Source organism: Suncus etruscus, chromosome 15 (assembly GCF_024139225.1).
Source record: "Suncus etruscus isolate mSunEtr1 chromosome 15, mSunEtr1.pri.cur, whole genome shotgun sequence".
Classification (NCBI taxonomy): domain Eukaryota; kingdom Metazoa; phylum Chordata; class Mammalia; order Eulipotyphla; family Soricidae; genus Suncus; species Suncus etruscus.
In genome coordinates this window covers 53088852-53109485 of record NC_064862.1, presented here as the reverse complement: position 1 = coordinate 53109485, position 20634 = coordinate 53088852, and the positions used below count along the sequence as shown (strand labels likewise).

Here is a 20634-nt window from a genome sequence, read left to right as displayed (position 1 = left end):
CCTGCCTTCTGTCATCGGGCTGTAATTCACTGATACCTAAAGAGCCCGGTTCAATAGCCTCTACGTGACTTTGTTTCACTCTTGGTTCGTGAAGGAGAATTTGGCTTAATGGAGAATTCTGGGTTGGCATTTACTGTCTCTCAGCCCAGTGACGATGTCAGTCTATTAGCTGACAGACATCTGTGAGTGTACTCGGGAAATTAGTTCCCCATTTTCAAAGGGGGCTACTTGAAGAAGTCCGTTTTCCTTCTTCCTCTAGTTGCTTTTTAAGACCCTGTGCTTTGCTTGGATAGTGTTCAAGCTTTACTCTGAGTTTCACTACAACCTGTCTGGGTTGAATGTCTGTTTACCTGCCAGTGTTTCCTGAGCTCTCTGCACTGTGATCGGAGTTTTCATTCAGTTGGGAACATTCTAAGTTGTTACCTCTTGAAAGACTTGTCTGCCTATGCTTTGCTTCTGAATCTTAGTTCAGTGGAGCTTAATATCCCCTCTCCTATGCTTATTAGACTTGTTGTATTTTCTGATCCTCTGTGCTTTATTCTGGATCATTTCTTCAGTTCTGTTTTTCTGTCCACCAATTCTATTTTCAACCACGTTTAATCTTCAGGAAAACAGATGCACTTGGAATTTTAATGACCATATTTTGATGTCTATGCATTAAGTTGAGCTTCCCCTTTAAAATTCATTCATCTATTCTACTTGGGCAGGCAATTCTTTGGGTTTCTTTTACTTTCTTTAGGTTCTTGAAGCATATGTTTTGATCTGTCCTGATCACAATGTTCTGATCATTCCTGTACCTCTAAAATGAGGTTCTGATGATGCTGTTTAATCTTTTTTTCAGGCATCCAGTGGTGGCGTTCAGTGTGTGTGTGTGTGTGTGTGTGTGTGTGTGTGTGTGTGTGTGTGTGATTCTTTGAGACCTGGACCATGTGGTGTGACCGTCCAGACAGGGGTGGCATTTATTGTGTGTGTGTGTGTTGTGTGTTGTGTGTGTGATTCCTTGAGACCTGGACCATGTGGTGTGACCTTTCAGAGAGGGGATGCATTGGTTTTGACTATGCCCTTAGACTCACAACTTGTCTGGGACCCTTTATAACTTTTTCCTGTGCTTATTTTTGCACAGGAGCAGGGAAGGGAGGGGTGGTTCATACTTGGCAGTGCCTAGATGTCTGAAAGTCCTTAAGTGAAAGACATAAAGTGGGGGCTGGAGAGATAGTATGGGAGGTGTGTTGCCTGCTTTGCAGGTAGCCAACCCCAAACCCCAGTCCATATCTGGCAACGTGTATAGTTTTTCAAGCACCACCAGGAGTTATCACTGGGTACAGAGCCAGGAGTAAGCCTTAAGCACTACAGCTTTTGGCCTTAAAAATATTTACAGAAAAGGGGGCTACAGAGAGATTACACAGGGTTAAGGCACTTGTCTTAAATACCATGAATAGTGGTTTGCTCCCCAGCACCATATAATCCTCAGGAGTAATCCTTGAGCACAGGAGTATGTCCTAAGCACTGCCAGATGTGGCCCACCCTACCAATTATATATATAATTATATATATATATATATATATATATTGAGGGGGAGCCATACATAGTGACACTTGGGTTACTCCTGACTCTGTGCTCAGAAATTATTCCTGGTGGTCACTTCAGCAGCACATATACTAAAATTGGAATGATACAGTGATTAGCATGGCCCCTGCTCAAGGATGACACAAATTTATCCTACCTTACCAACTAATGATAAAACAAAATCAGAAGACTTATCACACTATGGGCCATGCAAAAGCCAAGAATGTGATCTACAGATGACTGGCTGATAGAACCATGACCGGGCAGTATGTATTCTGGGACCAACAAGAAAGCCCTAGTCTAGGATTTGCTCTACGTCCTGCACAACAATCTTGACCTCTAATTCCAGAGACCTGACTGAGGCAATTGCAACTGAACGGGTCTTCTGGAAACATAACGAAAGATGATATCCCAGGCTCCATCCGAGTTTCAGCGCAAGGGCCAAGACCACTAACCACAGAAGACAGATTAAAATGACATCGAGGAAACAGAACTTCTAAAATCACAAAGAAAGTCTTCATCATAAGTTCCACTCCTTGACCTGTGCACAGACTGAGACCTCTAGATTTAGTGGTTTGTTTTTATCATCTAGATCGGAGCAGAAGTCTTCCATACGCCACAAAAACACCAAGGGGAGAGTAAATGAACATGAAAGGAATCTATAGATAATCCCATAACAATATATTCCAAGGGTAGAGAAACCCTGTATCTCTTAGGCCAAGGGGATTCCGGTTTCGGATGACCCCAGTATTTACTGTGCCTATGTAGGGGGGTGGAGGGAGAGACAGAAAAACACTAAATAATCCTTCTTTTTTTTTTTATCTAGTTTTGTTGATTTTTTTTGTTTTGGGGTGGATATTGAAGTAGTTGTCCATTTTTTTATTTATATATTTACTTTTTCTTTCTTCTTTTCTCTTCTTCCTTTTTGTGCCTTGTCATATTTCCTATCTCCGAACCATGGCAACTATGTGGTGCATATTTTTATTGCTGCAGTGCTCACTGGATATCTTATTTGATTCCTCTTTTTGAACTGTTGTGGTGTTTCACCTTCTTTTTTTCCCCTTCATCCCTCAAACCAAGGATGAGAGCCTCTAGAATGACTCTGCTCATAGTTGGCGTAGTCGATTTTTACCCCATTATATTACTTTTCTCTTCCTCAAACAAAACCACATAACTTGAACTTTCCAGTCCCACCTCCCAATTAGAGGGGGCAGTAATGGAGGCACCAAGACCAAACCGTTATAAGACCACTAAGTAATAAACTAGACACAGAAGGGACTACGCATTCTAGCAGCCCCTGGGGGGAGAGTGGAGCATATGGGAGGCAGGATGGGAGCAGATGTGGGAGGACAATTCGGTGGTGGGAATTCCCCTGATTCAATGTAAATATGTACCTGGAATATTACTGTGAATGATATGTAAGCCACTATAATTAAAAAACAAATTATATTTAAAAGAAAAAGAAATAAATAAAGAAATTACTCCTGGAAGGCTCTGGGGACCATATAGGATGCCAGGGACTGAAGCCAGGCCGACCTTAAGATACTTAAGATTATTGGGGCCGGAGAGATAGCCTGGAGGTAAGGCATTTGCCTTGCAAGCAGAAGGACAGTAGTTCGAATCCTGGCATCCCATATGGTCCCCACAGTCTTCCAGGAGCAATTTCTGAGCATAGTGCCAGGAGTAACCCCTGAGCACTGCCGGGTGTGACCTCACTCCCCCAAAAAGTTTATACATCAGTGCTGGAGAGAGTGTCCAGGGGTTAATGCACATGCCTTCCACATGGCCTAGCCTGGTTGGATTCCTGTCACCAAATATGGTTACCTCCCAAATTCCCACCAGGAGTGACACCCGAGCACCTAGCCAGGAGTAAGCCCTGAGCACTTCTGGTGTGCCCCCAAAAATCAAACTCAAAATTTATATTTAAGATCTCATAGCCATTTCTAGTATAAAATATCTTTAGCTACAGTCAGTTTGTCCATCCTGACATTCTGGCCTCACTTAATGTCACTGCAAGGTTCTCAGAAACTGCAGCATTAAGCAAAAATGACCTGTGATCAAACCAGGTCCCTGAGTGACCTGAATGTTAGCTTATCATTCTATGTCAGCAGGATTCTCTGTCTCTCTCTCTCTCTTTCTCTTTCTCTCTGTGTATGTGTGTCTCTCTCTGTGTTTCTCTCTCTGTCTCTCTCCATCAGAATGACACGATGCTGAAGGGAATGCTGCCCATTATCCCAGGCCCCACAGTACTACTTACCAAATGGAGATTTTTCACCCTTTGACAAAAAATATTTTAACCTAGACTTTAGGTGCTGCCCAGAAACATAACATAGTTGTAGGACCAGAGCAATAGCACTGTGGAGAAAGCATTTGTCTTGCAAGCTGCAGATCAAAGTTTAGGGTGACAGATCTTGAATGAGCAGCAGTGGTGAGTCTTTATCTCTCTGATCTGCTGTATCATTTTTAATTTCCTTTATTTTTTTGATTTGGGACCATATCTGAGTTTACGCTTGTCTCTACACTCAACAATTACTTCTGGAGGGGCTCTGGGGACCCTGTGGGATGATGGGGATCAAGTCTAGATCAGCCATGTGTATGGACAAGTGCCTTCCCACAATATTATCACTCCAATCCCTGCTCTAGTGTTGTTGTTGTTGTTGTTGTTGTTGTTGTTGTTGTTGTTTTGGGGCCACACATGGAAGTGCTCAGGAGTTACTCCTGGCAGGCTTGGGAGTCTGGATGGGATGCTGGAGATTGAACCTAGGTTGGCTGTGTGCAAGGCAAATGCCCTACTCCAGTGCTATCACTTTGGCCCAATTTAACTCATTTTTGATACAAAGATAACAGTATCGAACTAATTAGTTTTAAAATCATAATACTGAGAAAGTAAAACACATCTTGTTGCTTTTGAATTTACATGTCAAATCTATTGCTAGGTGCATGAAGACAGAGTCTTATCGTAGCAATGTAAAGTGTCTATCAACTTAATTTATCTCTGAGAGAACAAAACTACATTCACATGATTATATAGGAGAAGAGCCTTCAATCAAATCAATAAACACACAGGATGCAAACTTGGCAATTTAGGAAGAACTAATCATCTTCAATAGGGTGAAAAGCAACTCTGAAAGATCACCAGCGAGTATCTTAAAAGCAATATCCAATGCAACCCGATTCAATGCATTTAAGACAAAGAAATTGTTTCTTTTTTGTCTTAAATTTCCACCATTTATAAGTTGTCTGGATGCACCTTAGTGTATATATATACATATACATATACATCTATATATATATATATTCTCAACAAGTAATGGGACCCAAAGATCTATATAGTGATTATTTTTTCTATTCTGTAGGGTTACTTACTATACTTAAATTTTTATGCATATCATTCACATATATTTTATTGAACAGTTTATATGCATGATCTCATTTTGGGGGGGGCCACACACAGTGGCACTCAAGGATTACTCCTGGCTCTGTGCTCAGAAATTGTTTCTAGCAGACTCAGGGGACTATATGGGATGCCAGGAATAGGACCTGGGTCTATCCCATGTTGGCCGCATGCAAGGCAAATACCTTACTACTGTGCTATATCTCTGGCTCATGATCTCATTTTAGATATGTATGTATATATATCCTTTATTTGTACTAAAAGCACTATTGGTTTTTATCACCTAAACTATACAATCACAATCATTGCTTTTTATTTTTGATACAACAATCACAATCATTGCTTTTTATTTTTGATACAACCTGAAAGAACATGTTTTGTGCTCTGATATATTTATTTCCTGGGGTACCCTCACAAGCCCGTGTATTCAGTCACAAACTGGAGTCTGAGAAGCCCTTTAGTGCTGACATTTATGAGTTCTTTTAGAGCCAAAAGCCCCCATTCTGTGAAGATGACCCAAGTGGATGATCCACCCATCCATCATCCATCCATCCATTATCCATCCATTCATTCATCGATCCATCCCATCTATCTTCCATTTGGATAACCATCCACTCATTCTCCCATCTGTCCATCCCTCTCCATCCATCCATCTATTTATCCATCCACCCAATCATATATTTATCCATCATCCACATACCCACCTATCCAACCAGCCACTAATCTGTCCATCTGCATCCACCCACCCAACTATTCATCCATTCATCCATTATCCATAGATCCATTCATTATCCATCCATACCCACCTGTAAATGAAGCTGGTGAAGTGAGATCTCAAGACGTAGAAGTCACTGTTGAGGTCAGAGTCACTGGTGAGGTCAGAGTCACTGGTGAGGTCAGAGTCACTGGATGTAGAAGTCACTAGTGAGGTCAAATTTTGGACCAGTAGAGTACTCACAAAGAGGCATCCTCCAGCCACTTCAGGAGAGCAACTCCTTTTATTGTAAGTGGGAAATGGATATTTATAGTAGGGGACAGAAGGGTGTGGACTCTGTGTCATTGAATCATGTAGGATGTGAGAGAGGATTAAAACAGGGTATGTGCTTTTGTGTTTAGGGAAGTTAAGGTAAGGGGATTAGGGAAAAAAGGGTGTGTGCTCTGGGTGTTAAAAACGAAGTGTGTGGGGTTGGAGAGATAGCATGGAGGTAGGGCATTTGCCTTACATGCAGAAGAATGGTGGTTCGAATGCTGGCATCCCATATGGTCCTCTGAACCTGCCAGGAGTGATTTATGAGCATAGAGCCAGGAGGAACCCATGAGCGCTGCTGGGTGTGGCCCAAAAACAAAAAAAAAATTACAAAAAACAAAATGTGTGCTTAAAGTGATTAATACACCATCCATTCATCCATCCATCCACCCACCCACCCACCCATCAACCCATCCACCTGCCTCTCCATCAGTTCATCCATTCACTCACCCACCCATCCATTTACCATCTATCGACCTGAAGAAAACATATACCTGAAGTAAAAACAAAAACAAAAACAAAAAGTGTCCTAGCTTGCTGTTTCCCTACTTAGTATTTCCTGAGCCGACCATGTTCTTTGAACTGCTCTTGCTAGAAAGGCTTTATTGGCCCAGTAAATCTCAGGAAAGCTGTATCTCCTCCATTGTCCTGTGGAACGTCACAGTCCCGTTTATGTAATAAAGGCTTCGAGAGGTCCCGCAGGAGAGAAACTGGTTCAGATTTTTTAAATGAAATGTTCCCTAGACCTTTCTGACCAAAGAACGCATTTCCACGGCATGCCCTGTAGGCTTCCAGGGAATTAATGATTCGTGAAATACATTTTGGGAAACATTTCTTTAAGCACGAAATCTTTTTTTAATTATCACGACTTGCCTGGAATATTCATAAGCTCTGTTTTGGCTGGACCTGCCTTGGTACGTGGGGGGGGGGGGAGTTTCAACATCCAGCACTTCCTTGGCACATCCTGCCCCCATCACTGTGACTGGCACTCCAAGGACGACAATGTTGGGCTGCTGTAGCTCTCACGCTAGGCATCTTGATCTTTCCCTTTGATGAGCGGCCTGAGCGTTCCTTTATTGCTACTTATGTTGGCTCTTGGGCCTTCTTGGGATGTCTCTGAACTGAGAACGCAAAGTATCAATCCGGTGATAATTACAGGGGTATGTAGAGAGAGAGAACAAGCTCTTGAGTGGGAACCTGACCTCTCTCTTTCATAAAGGGCTCACAATTGAGCACACGGTTTTCTTACCAGCCTTTTAGCTGTTAGAGGCTCATTTCCTGCCTTTCTTCTGTTCTCTGGCTAACTGGATGTGTGGCAGGCGACTCTCGGGGGTCCTTGGGGGAGTGTTACTAACCTCCCCAGAAGAGGGATGATTGCTTCTCCCTTTTGTGACTTCCCCCAGTGGATCTTTGGGGGTGTGCAGTAATAGATACTGTGGATTTGAGAGGGGCTGAAGGTGTTGCTATGTGATACTGGGAAAGTCTCCCAACCTTTCTGGATTCACTGTCTTCCTGTGAGCCTGGGAATTCCTGTTTAGCAGAGAGAGTGTGTGTGCTTAGAACAGCTTGCTAGAAGGGAAGTGGGGACAAGGGGAGGTGGGGACAAGGGGATACGGGTATCACAGGACACAAGGATACCCCAAGGCTTTGCAGTATAAGACAGTCCTTAAGAGTGAGTGATGTGGGGTCGGAGAGATAGCATGGAGGAAAGGTGTTTGCCTTTCATGCAGAAGGACAGTGGTTCGAATCCCGGCATCCCATATGGTCCCCTGTGCCTTCCAGGGGAGATTTCTGAGCCTAGAGCCAGGAGTAACCCCTGAGCACTGCCGGGTGTGACCCCTCCCCCCAAATAAAAGAGTGAGTGATCTTTCAGTGGTGCCCTAGGGGGAAGCTCTCGTGGCCCAGAGCCTAATGGTGCTGTCCCCCAATGATGAGATGTTCCCAGATCAGTGCCAAGGGGCTTCAGAGTGCATGGGGTTGATCTACTTCCTGCCCTTGAAGGATCCTGGAGAGTGGGATGCTTGAGGAGAGAAGGGGCCAGGATTTGGATTGAGAGGGAAGGCCCCAACGTGTTGCTTTCTGGGGGCCCCCAAGGCTGGGACTACTAGGGAACTCGTCCCCCAGCCAGCTGAGCTGGACAACCCCCGCCCACTTCCCTCTCAAAACTTTTAAAAACACAAACAGTGGCAGGAGCAACATTTGCATAAATCTCATTAGAAAAAGTGCAAGTTTCATAAATCTTGTGATAAATTAGCACGATACCGTTCTCAACGTGATGTATTAATTTTAGGGCAGAATGAATGGTGCTGTGATCATTGTGGGTAATTATGAGTCTCCTCAAAGAGGTGATTTCTGGAGGGGCTGTTCCATTTCTTGAGGGGAGGGGGAGTGAAGGGTTGTTCTCACCTGCCTTTCTGCTAGTGTCTGACTACTGAGGGACTCAGTTTCCTTTCCTGCTCGTGAGAAGTGTAAAGAAATGGACCCCCCATCTGGGGAGTGAGTCCTGGCTGAGGCTAGGCTCTGGGGGTCCCCAAAGAAGTGGGGTTCTCTGGACCTGGACTGGTGACAGTAATGTCCCCTGGGAACTTGGAGCCGCCTGAGGGTGACTTGAATGTTCTGCTGAAAGTTTATGCTTCAGAATCATGATCCCAACATTGAAGTTCAACTTGGCATCATTTGGGGGATCATCACAAAATACTGATGTCTGGACCTTGTACTTGGACCATTAATTAAAACAGAACCCTTTTTAGGCAGGTCTGGGTATCTTTATTTTTAGATACTCCCTAGATGAGGCTAATAGGAAATCAGGTTGAAAGTTGATGCTTCAAAGTGATGAAGAAATGCAATGGTTTAAATGGGTATTGTCAAGGTCCGCATAGTAAGGACAAGGAAAGAAAATGAGTGGAAGAGAGAAACACAAATATGGAAGTATGAAGCACAGGGGACAAGAGGTTTTCTCAGGTGCATTGGTAATACTAAGGACAGAACTAAATATCCGAGGAAGAGTCAATAACAATGAAATCCTGAGACCTTAACTTTTACAACCAAAATTTTTATTGTTTTGGCTTTTGGGCCACATCCAGTGGCACTCAGGGACAGTGTGCAAGGCAAATCACTGTGCTCTGGTCCCTACAACCAAAAGTTAATATGGCCCCATAATGATGGCAGGCTGGGGCGGGGTGGTGGCTTGAGATGAACTCTGGAAACATTGGTGGAGAGAAGTTGACATTGGTGGTAGAAATGGTCCTGAAATACTGTATATCTGATACCCAACTATGAAGAACTTCATAAATCACAATGGTTTAAAAATTATTTTAAAAAATAAAATAAGGGCTGGGCGGTGGCGCTAAAAGTAAGGTGCCTGCCTTGCCTGCGCTAGCCTTGGACGGACCGCGGTTCGATCCCCCGGTGTCCCATATGGTCCCCCAAGCCAGGAGCAACTTCTGAGCACATAGCCAGGAGTAACCCCTGAGCGTTACTGGGTGTGGCCCCCAAAAAAACAAAAATAAAATAAAATAAAATAAAAATAAAGCCATGAATTAACTTATTTTAATACTTGGTTTTAGAAAATTTCAAGCATGAGAAGGGGGGAAACAGAACCCCCAAATGTTTCCTTTTACTTTTTGGCCTGTGGAAGAGGTCTGGATGGAATGCACCTAGGTGCTCCCCCACTGGAGATTGAGAGACCCAAGATACCTGGACTGTAGTTCTCAGGGAACTTGCCAAGTAAAAACACCGACTGGACAGTCATTTCAGTCTTAGCTGCTCTGCAAATTTTGCTTGGGAACTTTGAGCTTTTCAAAGCCTGACAGGGGTGGGGGGGTGGGGAGGTGGGCAGAGCCATAGGACAGTGGGAAGGGCACTTGCCTTCAGTGTGGCGACCTGAGTTTGATCTCCAGCATCTCATAGGTTTCTCTAATCACCGCCCAGAGTAACCCCACAGCACTGCTGGGTGTGATCCCAAAACAAAAATCTGGTTCTTCAGTTCATGAGGGGAGCTTCATCAACCTTGGTGCTGTCCAGGAAATGGTACTATTTCAGAACACCCGTGAGATGGATATACAGGCTGGAGAACCTTTTGAATGCAGGAACCCCTTTGTTTCGATCATTTACATATGTGAGCGAGCTGGTCTTGTGGTGTACACTCGGGCACTTGCGCATTGGAGGTGGGAATCTTTCCTTGGCTCTGTGCTCAGGAGTGTCTCCTGGCGGTGCTCTGGGGACCATTTGTGGTGCCATGGGTTCAAACCAGATATCTCTGCTCATACAGTCACATTTAGGTAAGTAAGAGTTTAGCTATTCAGTCTGGAAACTTCTGTTTTGATCCCTGGCACTGCACAGTTCCTCCAGCTGCCAATAAAGTGGTCTCTGAGCCTGCCCAGTAGTAGTAATCCCCAAACACCTTTCATAGCTTCAAAACACAAAATTACTAAATCCAGGTGTTTCCAACGTGCTCCCAAGTTTGGAACCCGCTGATGCTTAGGTCTGACTGCATGTAGTCCTGAGCAGGACAGAGCTTTAGAAATGACCAAGGTCAGTGGTGTCCCTCCTTCCTCCACCTTCGGACTAACACCTGTCCTTGTACCAATCCATAGAATGGCAGGGAAACCCCATAGCAAGGCCAGTGGCTCATAACCCTGGTTGGTAAGTAAAACTACTAATCTAACTTCTGCTAATTGTTCTTTTTTGGAGCAGGGGGTTAGTTGACTATGCATGGGGCTTCTTCCTGGCTCTGTGCTCAGAAATCACTCCTGGAAGTGTACAGAAAACCATAGGTGATGCCAGGGATGGAACCCAGTCAGCCTTCTAGGTAGGCACCTTACACCCCCTCCCCCCTGACTCTCTCTCTCCTATCCTTGCCAGAAAATCATGTTATTAGGAATAATCAACTATTTAAGTTGTCTTGTTTTTAACCTTTTCATCCTTATTTGTTCTTCTGTTTTGTTTTCTTTAAAAACAAATCCTGAGGTGGGGTTGGGCCTGGAGTGATAGGAGAGCAGGTAGGGTGCTTGGTTTTGAGGATACCAACCTGAATTCAATCCTCAGCACTATCTATGGCAGTCTGAGCCCTGACAGAAGCTATCTCTGAGCACAGAGCCAGGAGAATGGCCTGAGTACCACCAGGCATGGCCCCCAAACAAAATATCAATAAACACCCTCAATGCTTGAGCCTCCCCAGAGACTCTAAGATATAGCTGGGCCAAGTCGTGGGGGGTCCCTTGTCCCCCACAGAAGGGATGGCATCAGCCTGGGCCCTACTTATCTCCATGAGAGTCTCAGACGGGCCTGCAGTGCTGTTTATTTTAATGATAATGTCAGGTTCAATTTGCCGTAATTTTTCTCCATTTCCCTTTGTAAAGTTAATTGAATAGTTCAGTGAATCGCCAAGTTTCAGGAGCAGGGAAGAGATGCCTGCTGAAGATTATCATTGTTATTAAACCTGGTAACGACCCAGCTCTGCTTTCTGGCCCCTGTTACAGGGCTTCTGTGGGCTTGGGCACTGCAAGGACTCGGGCAAGGTTAGACGGTCCCTTTATTCTGGGTGCTGTGCTGCTCTCGCTGAGAGGACTCAGACCCAGGATCTGGCAGCCAGGCTGGAGGCTGAGACACCACCCAGACTTCTTTGCTCAGCTTTGAAAATATCCTGGTTGCTTGTTTGACAGATGCGGTAAAGACACTGGGGGGGGGGGGGATTTTCACTGCCTGTGACCTCCGTGTGGTGTGAAGGGAAGAATGATGGGGAACTCGAGGCCTTTTCCCCAAGCCTTGGGGAGCCCCTGAGAGTCCAGCCCCACTTTCTGTCTGGGACTTGAACTCTGAGAAGGGAGGTGTATGGCACATGGCAGTTCCTCATTTTCTGCTGCTCTTCTGCTGACCTAGGCTGGCAGGAGTCTTTCCTGCCACATTGACATTTTTCTTGCCACCTCTGTGACCATGATCTGGGACCCCCACTGAGCCAGCACTGGGAACCCTTTGCCCCTTGTGACTCTCCATGCTCCCCCTAGTTGGCAGCAGGGACAGGGGGCTCCGAGACGGGAGGGATTAACCCTTCCTTGATCTCAAGAAATGTGGCCAGTGCCAGCCAGGTCAGCTCTCTGCTCACATTCCCATGTTTTAGAGACCTGTTTCTGAGGTGCTGGAGGCTGCTATCTATGTTCAGCCTTGGGCCTGGACTCCCAGCTCAGGAAACAGGTGAAGGTTGGGAACAGAATTCTTCAGAGAGCTAGGTTACACTTTACCCCCAGGCCACATGCCCTCACCATGTCTGTGAAGAGCAGAAGGTAGAGGTCCCCTCACTGATCCTCAGACCCATTAGTCTCATTGGTGTTTTATTCTTTTCCGTGCACAAAGCCCAGAGAAAATGTTCTGTCCATGTGCATGGAGTGAAGGAGATGAAAGACCTTAAGGGAGCTGTAAACTCTTTTAGCTCTGCCGAGTGCCAGCATGTGTATGGCTTCTGCCAAGTGACCTGCCCTCTCTGGTTACATCCATCAGGTTACAGGAGCTTCAAGCCTGCTGGCTCCCAGCCTTGCAGCTCTCTCTGATGTGCTCTGTTGTGCCAGAAGCAGAAAATGCCCCAAATAAGACTCCTCAAAGGCTGTTGATTAGGGTCTGGTGGTGCCTGGTGTGTACTACAGGTGGAAAACACCAGCAGTTCCTCCTCTACATGCCAAGGCCTCTGGATCCTCCTTATCCCATGACTTCCCTTGGGTCAATGAACTTGTCCCCTTGGCCATCAAGTATCTGGGTGCCAGGAAGACCTGCTGCCTCCTCTATTTTTTTTTTCTTTTTCTTTTCTTTATATATATATTTTTTGGTTTTTGAGTCACACCCGGCAGCGCTCGGGTTACTCCTGGCTCTACACTCAGAAATCTCTCCTGGCAGGCTTGGGGGACCATATGGGATGCTGGGATTTGAACCACCGACCTGCTGCATGCAAGGCAAACACCTTATCTTCATGCTCTCTCTCCGGCCTCATCCTCCTCTAATTTTCAGGAGGAACATTCCTACGTACTAGCAGATAAGAAAGGGACTTCTGGAAAGTCAGACTGACAGAGGCCGCCTCCCAAAGACTGTCTCATGGGTGATTGCCTTTCTCCAGCCTTGTACCTGATGTCCCCAGCAGTCTCAGAGCAGGGAGGACCTGAAACCAGTACCTTGGATTGAGGAGATTGGTGTTGACAACTGCTGGAATGAGGCTTGGATCAGAGCTTCAAGCAACAAGAGTCCCGAGTCAGACCAACTCACAGTCACATCTTGCTCTGCTATCTTTTAGCTGTGTGACTTGGGGGAGATAGCTTTGCCCCTCTAAGCCACAGGGAGTGTGTGATAGGGACACTAGCACCTCAGTGGGCCTCTGTGAGAGATAGCAGAGCGAGTGAAAGGTGTGAGAGCTGTGTCCAAGACAAACAGAACAAGCAGCACGTATTTAAGGAGTGCAGGCTCTGTTCCCCGGACATTCCTGTTGTCCTTACTGATGGTCCAATGGTGTGGGTGGGGACAGGTTTGAAAAGGGAATCTGGCCTCCCCTAATGGTGTAGATAGAACTGGGACAATGGAAACACCTGGGAAACAGCCACTTCCCTCACTTCCCTCAGGTCAGCAGCTTCGAGCATTGGTGGGAAAAACTCTGACTGAAGGTAGGGAAGAGGAGGCTGGAGACAGATGAGACTCTCGCCAGGATCAAGGCTTAGCTGGCCTGGCTCATCCCAAAGGTGAGATAAATGAGACTGCAGGCTGCAAGGCCAGCCTAGACTGCCAGTATGTTCCAGGGACAAGGGCAACAGTGGAGAGGCCTCAGGCTCTGCTTTAGCTGAAGGTGGAAGTGCTTCCTCCCTCCTCTGACATGGTTAGAGCTACAGGCCTGCTTGCTTGAGGGAAAGGAGAGGTTAGGAGAGGAACTATTCTCAAAAAGACCTGATCATACCCCCATAGTGGGGGCCTGACCTTGGCCCAGGCAGCTGGACTTCCAGCCAAGACTCTCACTTCCCTTGTTGTGGAAGAAGCAACTTAGTCTGTTGGCTTCTCACTGTAGTCCCAACTCCCTGTTTCATAACTTGCTCATAAAGCTTCTTCTTATCCCCACCCTCTTGGAATATTGGGGCCCTGAGATGAGGGCCAGGAGCTCAGTTTGATTTAAGTCACCAAGTGCAAAAGGTGGGCAGATATCGTTGATTAGAGGCAGTTGCCTGGGACCCACTGTTGTGAAGGATTCTAAAATCAAAGTGAAAAAGGGAGTGGTGATTGATTAGTCATGTCTGCTGGGGCAAGAGCAAGGAAGCAAGTTTTATTTAGCCCTGAGGAGAAGCAGGAGGTAATCATTAGAGGAGAGGAAAGATTCACCAAGCCTGTCCCCAGCATGTCTGTCTTCACCACTAGGAGATGGTGGTCCTTTCCTGCTACACAGGGATACAGCACTGAACTAGGGAGTGCAGAAGAGAACAGTCCTGTCCATTAAGATGTGGTGGAGTTGGACCGTGCATTTAAGAATGATGAGGATTTGCCAAGCAGTGGGAATATAAAGGCCCTTCTGGACTAAAGGCTCAGGAAGGGCAGGAGACCAGGTAGATGGACCTGCAAATCTCTGGACACTGAGCTCAGAGGAGCTGGGAAGTTAAGGACTGAAGTTAAGGAAGGCACCACAGCCAGATTCTCAGTAAGAAATAGTTTGTGATTTTGTGGAAGCCATGAGGGTGTCCAGCGGGTATAAAGCCAAAGGGCTACTTTTAGAAGAGGACACCAGGCCAGGCCAAAGGGATAGTGTAGGTGGTGCCACCCAGGCCTGGCATGAACTTGAGCTCTGGATGCCACATGACCCTCTTGGCACAATCAGATATAGCCATGGTGGCCCTTGAGCATTGCTGCTTTTGGGCACTGACCCCTCAGGCCTGTGCCTTTGGACCATAGCACTGGGCTCCCCATGTCCCATACATCTGAACAGGGACCCAAGAGAAAGCTCAGTGGCTAGTTTGCAGGCTTTGCCAGGTTAAATGTGCAGCACTACATAGGCTCCTCCAAGTACCACCAAGGTCCAGCCCTGAACACTAACAGGTGGGACCCCAAAACCACAACAAGGATAGTGCAATGTGAAAGGCATTTGGCAAACCCAGGTTAGATCCCCAGAATCCCATATAGGCCCCACACAACCAGGAATAAATCCTGAGCACTACCAGGTAAACAAATACACACACACACACACACACACACACACACACACACACACTGGTAAACAAATACACACACACAATACCCTGAAATCACAGTGAAATAAGACAGTGGCTCTGGTGCCCGGGAAGCATCTTTATTTATTCTCTATGACCCTCGGTGTGATTGGGGAGCAAACACAGCTTTCATCTCTTTCTCATCCAGAAAAAAAAAAATTAAAGTCCTTGCTTGCAGCCTGCCACCCCCTGCCTGAGTCTCGAGCCCACCCCCTGCCTCACAGGCCATCTCTCAGCTCCCCAGAAAGCCTGGACAGGAATCCCAGCCTGCACCCCTCTGTGCAGATCACAGCAATAATAGCAATGACAGTCATTGCAGCCAGCGACATGGGCCCAGCAGGGCTACACGGGAGCCTGTGATTGTCCTTCCCTTGCCTAGAAGATGGACAGGGCTTGCTGCTGAGGAGTGTGTTCCTTCTGGCGGCTGGGGACAGCCTGCGCCTCCAGGGACTTGAGCGGCCAGTGTGCAGAGCACCAAATTGGATATCTGGGCCCCCAATTGATGGTGTACCCCGTGGGTGCACAAGTCTAGGAAGAGGCAGGGTCCAGAGGAAGGTCTCTGCTCCCAGATGGGGTCTGTCCAGGACAGCATGCAGGGCACATGACAGATTGGGGTGCATTATTCTAGACTGAAGTGTAGGATCCATTCCCTGGTAACTGGGCCCCGGTGTCTGTCTGCTCCAGACAAGTACTCTGGTCAGTGGCCTCCCATGTGTCTGCATGCTCCAGCCAAGCCCTGCTGGGTTCTGCTTAGCACTGCCTTTCCCCTGCCCATTCATGACTTAGTTAAGAACTTGCTATTTGTCCTCTCCTCCTCTCTTCTTGTGGCTCCGGGAGTTTTGTGACTTTGAGATTTCTCTCTCCCTAACACCTCCGGGCACCTGGCAGACTTCCTGTATTTATTTATGCAGCAACCCTTTTGTGAGTGCCCCCCAGGATGCCAGCCCAGGGGAGGCTTTGGGGTATGGCGGGGACCTGACAGGCTGCCCTGTGGAATCAGTGCCATGTGTGGGGTGGCTGTGGGCAGACAAGAGAATAAACTTGATCTTTCCTTTGCAGGGAGCCATGTAGACAGTCAATCAGGGCTTGGGGACACTGACTTGGCACAGTGGAGGGTTATAACCCTCCCAATAGGAGTGCTGGAACAATTGGGGGAAGACAAGTGGGTTTAGCCTTGGATGTCTCTGCGAGACACTTTGTTCACTTAGTTTTTTTTTTCTGAAAACAAAACACACACACACACACACACACACACACACACACACACACCTCCCACAAAACTGGTAGATTAAATGAGTTCTGGAACATCCACCCTGGAGGGAAACTTCTCTAAATGGGTCCCTCTTGTCCAGAGAGGGGGCGTATGTAGTGACTGGATCTGGACACTGCAGCAGACAGCAAGCCAATCAAAGACCTGTCCAGAAGCAGACCCAAGGCCACAGGGCCCATGGAGGTGGGGAGAGATCCTGCAGGCCAAAGACCTGGTGTGGCCGCTATGGGTATTTACAGCTCAGTGGTGGGGATGTCTAAGTATGATTTTCTGTCTCAGGGTAGGACACATACTGCAAAGGCTGGAGCACGTGCTTTGCAAGCAGGAAGCCCTGTGTGATCCCAATATGGCAGGTCTCTTTGCTCCCAGGCCCCCAAGCACCACTGGAATTTAGCACAGAGCTAGAAGTCAACACTTAGCACCTCTGGGTGTGACCCAAGTGCCTAGAAACAAAACAAAATTAACCAGCAAGCAGGAGACAAAAATTAAATATGACGGACTTAACCCTTTCAAGGCATGTGTTTTGGCAGTGCAGGGTGGACTGTCTAGGGACAGCCAACCTCAGGGCACCTCACATCTTGCAAGTCAGAAATGCCCAGTCAAAGTGGGTAGAGCATAGTGAGAATAGGGGCATGTGGCAGAGCAAGGTTTGATCTCAAGCATCCCATAGGGTCTTTGAACACTAGTGATCCCTGAGCACACACAGCCAGGAGTCAGCCCTGAGCATTGTCACGTGTGGCCCCAAAATAGAATAAAAAAGAAGCTGCCTAGCCATTAACCACTCTTGGATTCTCCCTCCCCACCCCTATACCCATCCTTCATGTATCCTTGTGACAGCTGATGCCATGTGGCACAGCCCTTCAGGGTTTATGCTTATGGCCTGGACTGACATTCCCTCTCCTCTAAAGGGCAAGGTGATGGGGTCCATTCTGAGAAATGCTCCAATGGGTGCTTCAGTGGTTGTGCCAATGTCCTGGCATAACCCTGCAGGGCACAGAGTGGCCCAGCCTGTCACCCACAATGGTGAAATACGGCCCACTGATGTCCTGATGTGGTGTGTGGACAGGGCTCGTTACACTGAGGAGCCGCATTTTGTTCCTTCTTTCTTCCTTCCAAGGATAACTCAGCCTCTCATAGGTTTTGCCCTACAAAAACATGGATGTCCACAAAAATTTGTGTTCTTTCAAATCTCACTTTGCACCCAGGGTTATTCTGGGGCACAGTTGGGCCAGGCTGGTACAGCCTGGAGGTACATGTGCACAGGAACATTAGACTATCTGGGTTCCCTCCACCCACCCACCCCCACAAGCAGAGTAGAAAACAGAGTCCTTTAGTACTGATTGAGCCCCAAGCCCCAAGACTGAGCCTGTAAATTATCCTGAGCTGGAGAACTTTTCCTCTGCGTCTGAAATGTGCACCATAAACCAGGCTGACATGCAGGCAGCTTTTTGGGGGCCGGTGGTTTATGGCCAATGCCCTTCTGATTGGCTGATGCCTGTCCTGTGCCTATTGTTAAATATTTGAATATTATCGTGCCTGAAACCTGTCTCAGTACCACCAGGCTTGGCTGCATGTCTGACACTCTTGCAGAGAAAAAAGGGGATAGCTTGGGGGTGTGGAGGATGCTGCTATTTAGAAGTTCCTACCCTGTTGCCTTCACTCACTACAGTACACCTGGCCGGGGCTCTTGAACAGTCTGTGGAAACACTACCTGGTCCATGCTGGCACCATATGCTTAGGAGGCGTTTTGTTTAAGGGTCCCTAATTCAGCTGCCAGTGATTTCTTGGGGAGATGATTTCAGACCATAGAGTTGGGATTGAGGACCTGAAACAGGGAAGGCAAGGAAGCCAGTAAGATGTAGATGGACAGGATTCCTCTGTGGGCAACTGGATATACCTCTGGGAGCTCTGAGATTCTGGGCTGAGTTTACCTCTGTATTGATCACTATAAAAGGATGCAGCGGGAGACTCAGCTATCCACTCTATCCCACCTCTATCTTCTCCCTTCTTCCTTTTCCGGGGCTTGGTTCCAGGCTGCATCTGGTCTGTGGATGGATGGGGCTGGCCCTGCAGGTCAGAACCCTGAGAGAGGCCCAGACATAGCAGGATTCTGACCACAGGGTATGACAAAACTATGGCCTAGACACAGGGGACCAGATACCTAAAGCACCCTCAGTGGTGGACTACCCACTTACTCTCTCACTCCTGTAGGGTCCTGATCCCATAAACCATGAAGTGTCCTTTCTACTGAGAAGAGCTATGGTTACTAAAGAGGGTCCGCTGAACTATACCAGGAGTGATACCTGAGCACAGAGCTAGGAGTAAGCTCTGAGCACCACCAGGTGTGGCCCAGCAGTGAGAACAGATGTTGAAATAAAACAAAACAAAAAAAAAACTGCCCACAAACATTCGTGGCAACTCTGTCACCGTAGGAGAATGGTGGGAGCAAGTCAAGACCCAGCCGGGGAACATGGACCCTGAGTGCTAAGGTCGTGGTAGCACAGCGGAATGAGAAGCTAGGACTAAGATTCCATGTCAGACGACTGGATTCATATGCTGTGTTGAGAAGGGCAAATTCCTCTGTGGAGAGCAAATCGATAGCTGCTAGGGGCTGGGGGGAGCAGGGGACCAGGGGAGGAGGGAGATTGCTTTGCAGGGCATGGCATTATTATGTATATTTTACTATACTGGGAAGAAAGCAAGAACACAGGACCTGCCTGAGTATGTTCTAGGGCGTAACTGAATGGCTGGAGACAGTATCTGCTTATCAGGCTGGAGATGGTGGAATGGAGGCTGGTTACCCCATGTCACTCTCGGAGAAGCATCCCCCTAAGTCTCTGCTCCCTGAGGCCCACAGCTAGGCCCACAGATGGCTCCTGAACAAACAATGCAGTGGGGACCCTCCCCTGATGCAGAAGCAAGTACCCAAGAACCCAGCGTTCGGCCCAGCATGGAGTGGCAGAACAGTGTTGGGCGAGGGAGTATGTGTGCCACTGGAAAATTGTGGGGCGTCTTGTCTTAAATATAATATTAAATCGGCACCTTTAATTAGTATGCTTAGAAAAGGTCACTAGCAATTACCTGGGACACAAAGAAGGCGTGAGCAGGCAAAAGCCCGTGAGGAAGCCGAAAAGGACCATTTTGAGCAGCACATAATTGAGGGGAAAATGGATAAAAGTCCGGGAAATTACAGGGTGGGTGACAGCTGCTGATGGCCCCATCCCCGGCCTGCCCAGAACCCTCCCTTGCTTGGGGAGGCCTGAGCAGTGGGCCTGAGAGTCATTGGAATGTCAGGGCTGCTTTTGCGACCTTGGCCTCTGTGGGCCTCTCAGAGCCATCGGCCCCTTGGCGTTTGGCCCCTGCCCTAGGTGGTTTGAGGCGACATCTCGGTACAGCAGTGATGAACAGTGCGCTGGGCACAGGCCTCAGTGTCCTCATGAAGATACTCTGGGTTCCTCATACTCTGCACCCAGGCTCTGAAGACAACAGGGAGTGATGACCTGGGATCAGGGGAGGCTGATAAGACCTTTAAAGCTATGATTTGGATCTTTAAAAGTGTGTCGGGGAAAGACTAGAGTGATAGCGCATGGCTGACTGGGGTTCAATCCTTGGCATCTCTTATAGTCCCTCTGAGCATCATGAAGAGTGATTATTGAGCACAGAGCCAAGAGTAACCTCTGAGCACTGCTGGGTGTGGCCCCAAAACAAAAACAATACAAAACAAAAAATGTGTTGGGGGGGCAGAGTGGTGGCGTGGAGTGGTAAAGCATTTGCCTTGCCGTTGCTAGCCTAGGACAGACCTCAGTTCGATTCCTTGGCATCCCATATGGTCCCCTAATCCAGGAGCTATTTCTGAGCGCATAGCCAGGAGTAACCCCTGAACATCACCGGGTGTGGTCCAAAAAAACAAACAAACAAAAATGGAGCATCATAACAGTAGCTACGGCACTTGTCTTGCATGCGGCTGACCCACGTCGATCCCTGGCATCTCACATAGTCCATTAAGCAACAACAGGAGTAATTTCTGAGTGCAGAGCCAGGAGTAAGCCTTGAACATTGTTGGGGCTGGCCCAAAGACTGAAAAAAAAAAAAAAAAAAGGTGTTAGGGGCAGGGACATGGTTCAGCATTGAAGCATGTATCCACGTGACTGTGAG

At 47.4% G+C, this 20634-nt stretch overlaps 2 protein-coding genes and 1 non-coding gene across 3 annotated transcripts in view; 2 read left to right on the top strand and 1 right to left on the bottom strand.

Annotated features, from left to right (window-relative positions):
- Positions 1-20634, bottom strand: part of SPOCK2 (SPARC (osteonectin), cwcv and kazal like domains proteoglycan 2) — an 836669-nt gene that overhangs the window by 387459 nt on the left and 428576 nt on the right. The gene's annotated exons all lie outside the window — the stretch shown is intronic.
- Positions 1-20634, top strand: part of CDH23 (cadherin related 23) — a 343293-nt gene that overhangs the window by 77225 nt on the left and 245434 nt on the right. The window lies entirely within an intron of this gene.
- On the top strand, positions 1636-1737 carry LOC126031838 (U6 spliceosomal RNA). Its single transcript, XR_007503655.1, has one exon. It is a non-coding gene; the product is annotated as a U6 spliceosomal RNA (small nuclear RNA).